General features: G+C 38.4%; 1 pseudogene; it reads left to right on the forward strand.

Moving 5' to 3' along the window:
* Positions 1–290: 290 nt before the first annotated feature.
* On the forward strand, positions 291–715 carry LOC101117388 (ubiquitin-conjugating enzyme E2 C-like; annotated as a pseudogene).
* The last annotated feature ends 7,056 nt before the right edge of the window (positions 716–7,771 follow it).

Genomic DNA, 7,771 nt, shown 5'->3' on the forward strand with positions numbered 1-7,771 from the left:
GGCTCTTTAGTTCCTCTTCACTTTTGCCATTAGAGGGGTATCGTCTGTATATCTGAGGTTGTTAATATTTCTTCCAGTAGTCTTGATTCCAGCTTATGATTCATTCAGCTTGGCATTTTGCATGATGTACTCTGCACAGAAGTTAACTGAGAAAGTGACAAGATTCAGCCTTGTCGTACTCCTTTCCCAATTTTGAACCAGTCCATTTCTCCACATCCACATACAGGTTTCTCAGGAGACAGGTAAGGTGATCTGGTACTCTCATCTCTTTAAGAATCTTCCAGGAGCTCATGACCTTCATAATGTCTGACAATAAAGGAATTTCTGCTTTCCTTGAATTGGACAACCTTTTCAAATGGGTAGAGACCGTTCATGGAACAGCTGGCACTGAGGTATATGAAGACCTGAGGTATAAGCTGTCCCTGGAGTTCCCCAATGGCTACCCTTACAAAACTCTCATGGTGAAGTTCCTCACACCCTGCTGCCACCCCAGCGTGGAGACTCAGGGTAACATCTGCCTGGACATTCAGAAAGGCAAGTGATCCGCCCTGTACAACATCAGAACCACTCTGCTCTCCCATCCAGAGTCTGCTCAGAACCCAACATCATAGCCCTTTGAACACATATGCTGCTGAGCCTGGGAAAAACACCCACAGCCCTTAAGAAGAACCTCCAAAAAAACCACTCACAGCACATCTCCAGCCAAGAGTCCTGACCTGGGATGTCCAGCTGTCCTTGTGTTTTCTTTTTATTGTTTTTCCTTATGTGGTCTACCCTTTCCTCGATTTCTGTACAGGACTCTGTAGTTTTCTCTGTAGTGTCATTTTCATATTATTTATGTTTTTTAAATTAAGTGTCAGGTTAAGCACTTGTGATGAATATATTAAATAAGTACAATTTGGGTTTTTTTTTTAAGAACTATTGAGAAAGATACAAAAAAGTTGAAACCCCCAGACATTGCTGGCAGGAATGCAAACTGATGCAGCCACATTGGAAAATAGTTCCTCAGAGTTAAGCATAAAATTGACCCAGAAATTCCTAGGTATACATCAATTTCTACTCCTACCCAATAGAATTGAACACATATGCTCCCTTCAGATTTATAAATTAATATCCACAGCAACATTTTCATAATAGCTAAAAAGTGAAAACAAATCAAATGTCCATCAGCTACTGGATAGATAAAATTCGGTAAAGCTATGTAATGGATTATTATTTGTCATGAAGTACTGAAGATAATGGCATCCAGTCCCATCACTTCATGGCAAATAGATGGGGAAACAGTGGAAACAGTGTCAGACTTTATTTTGGGGGGTTCCAAAATCACTGTAGATGGTGACTGCAGCCATGAAATTAAAAGAAGCTTACTCCTTGGAAGAAACGTTATGACCAACCTAGATAGTATATTCAAAAACAGAGACATTACTTTGCCGACTGAGGTCCATCTAGTCAAGGCTATGGTTTTTCCAGTGGTCATGTATGGATGTGAGAGTTGGACTGTGAAGAGGGCTGAGAGCCAAAGAATTGATGCTTTTGAACTGTGGTGTTTGAGAAGACTCTTGAGAGTCCCTTGGACTGCAAGGAGATCCAACCAGTCCATTCTGAAGGAGATCAGCCCTGGGATTTCTTTGGAAGGACTGATGCTAAAGCTGAAGCTCCAGTACTTTGGCCACCTCATGCGAGGAGTTGATTCATTGGAAAAGACTCTGATGCTGGGAGGGATTGGTGGCAGGAGGAGAAGGGGACGACATAGGATGAGATGGCTGGATGGCATCACTGACTCAATGGACGTGAGTCTGAGTGAACTCCAGGAGTTGGTGATGGACGGGGAGGCCTGGTGTGCTGTGATTCATGGGGTCGCAAAGAGTTGGACACGACTGAGCGACTGAACTGAACTGAACTGAACTGACACATGCAACAACATGGACAAAACTTAAAACTTATTTTTGTAAGTGGAAAAAAAAATTCAAAAGGCTACAGATGGTATGACTACATTTATATAAAAAATCCACAATAGGCAAATCCATAGTAACAGAAAGCAGATTAATGTTTGCTAGGGATTGAAAAAGGAGAAATGATTGTTAATGACTACAATGTTTTGGGGGGAGTAATAAAACATTCTGAAATTAAATAGTGGTGATAGTTGCACAGCTTTGTGTATTTACTGAAAATTACTGAATTGTATACTCATTTCTTTCAACTTTATTGAGATATAATTAACTTACAGGATTGTTCAAATTCAAGGCGTACAATGTCTTCACTTGACACCATTTCTGTACTGTAAAAAGATCACCACAGCAGGGTCAGTTAACAACTCCATTACCTCATGTTATCACCATTTCTTTTTTATGATGAGAACATTTAAGATGGACTCTCTTAACAACTTACTAGAATATAAAATGTTGTTGTTGCTGTTGTTTAGTCACTAAGTCATGTCTGACTCTCTGCAACCTAGTGGACTGAAGCCCACCAGGCTCCTCTGTCCATGGGAGTTTTCAGTTAAGAATAGTGGAGTGGGCTGCCACTTCCTCCTCTAAGAGAGCTTCCTGACCCAAGGATTGAACCTGTGGCTCCTGCATAGAAGTTGGATTTCTTACCACTGGGCCACAAGGAGAGCCCTTATATAATATGATACTGTTAACTGTAATCACCATGCCTTATGTTAGATTCCTCAGAACTTATTCCTCTCACAATTGAAGGTTTATATTCTTTGACAAATAACTTCTCATTTTCTCTACCGGCTACCCCTGATAACCACCATTCCCTGTTTCCATGAGTTTGATTTTTTTTTTTTAGATTCCACATGTAAGTGAGATAATACAGTATTTCAAGGTCCATCCATGTTGTCACAAATGGCAAAATTCCCTGCCTTCTCTGGCTAAAGAATACTATATACAAAGGAAATACATAGTATTTACAGCTTCTTTGTCCATTCACGTGTAGACAAACCCTTGTTTCCTTACCTTGGCTGTTGTGAATAATGTTACAGTGACATGGGAGTGTAGATAGGTCTTCAAGATCCTGATTTCATTTCCTTTGACTATATTATGAGAAGTGGGAGAGATGGGTCATATGATGGTTCTATTTTTAATTTTGAGGAACCGGCACACTGTTTTCCATAGCAACTGCACCAGTCTACACTCCCCCCAACAGTGCACAGGGGTTCCCTTTTCTCCACATCCTTGCTAACACCTGTTATGTCATGTCTTTTGATATCAGCCATTCTAACATGTGTGAAGTGATACCATGGTGGTTTTGAGTTGCATATCCTTGATGATTTGTGATGTTGAGCATCTTTTCATGTACCTGATGGCCATTTGTTTATCTTCTTTGGGAAACTATCTATTCAATTCCTTTGCCCATTTTTTCAATCAAAATTTTTCTCTTTTTTTGCTATTGAGTTGTATGAGTTTCTTACATATTTTGGATATTAACCCCTTATCAGATATATGGTTTCCACATATTCTATCTTATTTCATAGATTACCTTTTTATTTTGCTAAATATGTCCCTGTTAAACAAACTGGAGAGCTGAATGTGTCTTCCCCCACTACAACAATGCTGCATGTACTTCAGCCACTTGGCCTTAGGATGTGCATGAGTGAGCTAACCCAGGAGTCCTCCTAACAGCCTTAGAGGGAAACTACACTTCCATTTGCAAATAATCAGTTTAATAAACGTTTAAATTAAATCCATTCTTCTCTTCTTTGATCAAGGTTTTTTTTTTTGTTTGTTTGTTTTTAATGTCTGTCCTTCTTTCTGTTTACAAGCAAACTGATGTTGCATCTTTACACAAAACTCCTGAATATGCGCCCTAAAAACTGTAACCCAGGACCTTAGCCAGAGAGAGCAACAGGAGGAAGGTTGAACAGGGGTTTTCCTGAGGGTGTGTCAATAGTAATGACTCATGCTGCTTCCTCATTCTAACCCTTTCCATCGATGGGGTGGAGAAAGTCCACTCAGGCCTGGGGGAAGTCGTCTTTATTTAGAGGGTGCTCTTCCTATGTGTGCTCGTTGCTCAGCTGTGTCCGACTTTTTGTGGCGCGTCTCCACGCAAGAATACTGGAGTGGGTTGCCATGCCCTCCTCCAGGGGATCCTCCCAACTCAGGAATCGAACGCATGTCTCCCACGTTGCAGGCAGATTCTACACCCTCTGAGCCACCAAGGAAGCCCTTGCTGTAGTGACACCTTCTTGCTTTCCTTATACCACAATGCAAAGCAGGGAAATTGAAATGAAGGGCAAGATAGAGTTTAAGACAACACGAGTCACCTGTAAAATAAAGGTGACATACACTAAAATGAATTCCTCAGTGTATGCAAAAGAGAAAGGCAAATTCAGCATATTTCTTTGTGTGTGTGTAGTCAGGTACTAAGTGACTCTTGAGTCATGCAAAGCCAGTAAAGAGAAGAGAGACAAAGAAGAAAAAAGAAGAGGAAGGAATGGGAAGAAGATAAGTGTGAACATAAATTATCTTTCCAATGTGGGCAGTCCAGATAGTATCTCAGTTCCCCAAACAATGTTTGCTTTGTAATTTCATCACATTACTCATTCAAATGTTTTCTCCCGAGATGGTTCAAAGTCCGCAGTTCCAGACCTGAAATCTGTCTGTTAAGGTAAAGCATTCAAGTCCTTTCTAGGACTCTCCACTCATAAAAAGAGGACTAATTGAGGTTTTTATACCTTGAGAGATTTCTGAAAGCACTGCACAGAGATTAAACATCAGCAATTATACAGTGCTACCCATTGCTTAAAACTGAGGAGAAGGAAGCCAAGTTGTTGAAGCCAGAGCCAGAAAAGGACTGTTGCTTGGTTTGCTGAGCCATACTGCCTTTGAAATAAAATAATGCAAATGATTCGACGAAACGTGTTTGCTGAAATTTTTTTTTCCTTACTGAAGAGAAAGACAGAGTAAGGATGGCATGAATTGCTATTCCATGAAACAAGTATAATTATACCCACTGAATGTGGTGTTATAAAAATTTAAATTTAAAAGTTACAGGTAAAACAGCTTAAGAAAAATTAGAGATAAAACACAGTGTCTGGTACATGTATCAGTAAGACTTGGCTGTCATAGTTTTTACTTTTATTGTTCTTATTCACTGGTTACTATTATAGAGGTGGATCTGTGAGTGGCAGAGAGCCTGCGGTAGCCAGATAACTGATCCAAATCATTCATCATGCTTATGTTGAAACTCATGAACCATGTACAGAAAACAGAATGATATTTCAGTTTGCATTTGAAAGTATAATTAGTTGATACCAGACCCTCAGAAGAATGCTTATTTTCATGTTATTATCCGAAATGAATTTCAGTACCAAATTCTGCGTGTGAATCTTCATTGCTGCTTAGTCATTCAGTCGTGTGTGACTCTTTGTGACCACATATAGACGGTAGCCTGCCAGGCTCCACTGTCCTTGGGGATTCTACAGGTAAGGATACTGGAGTAGGTAGCCATGCCCTCTTCCAGGGGATCTTCCCAACCCAGGGATCGAACCCAGGTCTCCCACATTGCAGGCAGATTCTCTACCCTCTGAACCACCTGAGAAGTCCTATGTGAATCTTTAGCCCCCATTAATCAACTTTATTCACTAGCTATTTCTGAATCTTGAATTATTTATAAATACAAAGATGTCAGATACACCAAAAGCACCTTTTAAATTAAAAAAAAATATGAGACAAAAAATGTTAGATTTTGAAATTTACTAAAGTGTCCTGTCCAGCTCATCCATCTGGATTATCTACACTTTTGTTTTCCACTAACTGGGCTATTTCAGATCTTTTTAGATATAGAAGTTAACTTAGAGAAAAGTGCCTGTAATGCAAGTAATTTCTGTCCATAAAAATGCAAACTGCACTCCTGTGAATATTAACCAGTTTTACCAGTTTTGCATCTATTTATAAATTCACTTCACATTCTTTATCCAACTATAAATGTGTACTTCGCTTTTGAACTGGTTGAAGAATCTATTGGTCTCTCATTAATTCCTGAGTTAAAATATTTGATACATGTTCATTTTATATTTTATGAAAGTCATAATTTTATCATCATAGAAAATTTATCCTTTAATAAGTATCAACTTCAAATTTATATGGCTCCCTAAGGACACATCCAAACAAGTTACCTTCCTTGCAAATTTTCTAGCCAAGGTCAGAATTATCTTCTTATGGTTTCTGAACAGTTATTATTAGAAAATCTGTCTGTCAAATATGGGTGTGTAAGCTCACTAAGTAAAGAGCAGTGCTCTGGGCATTTTTGAATAGCTTCTTCTACACCCAGGAAAAAAAAATTTGCAAAGCTTCTAAGGCAACAGACAAAAAGTTTAACCAAAATGAGTTAAGATTTGTTGAAAGGACTTCCTGGAGGGAGGATGTGGAAGCCAGATTTAAATTGAAACAGCAATATTAGCCCATCTCACAAGAGTATATTCAAGACTAACACTCTGATATTTTAAAGGAAAGTTTAATTAATGTCTAGAGATAAAAAAATTGAAATGCATTTGTTTTCAAGTTTTATTACTACAGTTGTATTTTTTTTTAAATATAAGAATAAGACTGTTCAGACATTCTCCAGGGAATAGGTTGCTAAAATACCAGATCTTTTTTTTTACTTATTTCAATCCTACATAGTTACAGAATTGAATATTTTACAACTATAATATCATTCCAGTTATGTAAGTAAAATTTTATATAACTGAAATAATTATGTGGGAGGAATTCAGTCAACTCAATTATATAACTATTCATGTAGGTTATAGAATTGTAAAGACATTGAAAACATTTCTATGTGAAAGTATAGTGTTTCTAACAAAATTGGTACCAAACTATAATCATAAAAGTAGCTGAAGATTATAAATAATGACCATTTAATGACTATGACTAATGATATTAGTGGGTGTTTTACCTAAAAAGGGAACAAGTATGAGAATTTAAGTGTGTTTCATCAATGTGGCGCACTTAATAGATTACAGAAACATGAGAGGTGTTTAGAATGAACTTCCATATCTGTTTTAAAAATTATTAATGCTTCTTTTACTTGTGAATATTCTTCATACATTTCCTGTTATTAATCTCATTAGAAGGTGAAATAATCTTGCCCATCACTGCTCAAGCATACTCCCCCTGCAAAATGATCCTTGCTGTCTACAAGACAGAATTAGATGCTCTCTCCTTTTTGTTCCAACACTGATTATGTCATAAGGGTCCAGTAATTATTTATATATGAGTCTTTAAGTGTGATAGAGGGCTTCCCTGGTGACTCAGACAGTAAAGAATCTGCCTGAAATATGGGAGGCCTGGGTTTGATTCCTGGATGGGGAACATTTCCCAGAGAAGAGAATGGCTACCCACTCCAGTAGACATGCATGGAGAAAACTCCATAGACAGAGGAGCCTGGTGGGCTACAACTCCCAGCAAAGAGCTGGACATGACTGAGTGATTAACACTCTAAGTGTGATGTAGTGGAAACAATGTAGATGCTGGATTCAAATCAGATTGAATTCCAAAATAATTAATTGCTAGTTGAATGATCATAGATAAGCAAATAAACCTTATGAACCTTAGCAAGATTTGCGTGACAACTTGTTACAGTATTGTATTTACTTATATGGGCATATGTGCATGCTCAGTCATTCAACCATGTCCAACTCTTGACCATAGAGACCCTGGGGAGTATGGCCCACTGGGTTACTCTATCCATGGGATTTTTCAGGCAAGAATACTAAAATGGGTTGCCATTTCCTCCTCCAGGGGATCTTCCTGACCCGGGGATT

The sequence above is a fragment of the Ovis aries genome, chromosome 1 (genome assembly GCF_016772045.2).
Source record: "Ovis aries strain OAR_USU_Benz2616 breed Rambouillet chromosome 1, ARS-UI_Ramb_v3.0, whole genome shotgun sequence".
NCBI classification, from domain to species: Eukaryota; Metazoa; Chordata; class Mammalia; order Artiodactyla; family Bovidae; genus Ovis; species Ovis aries.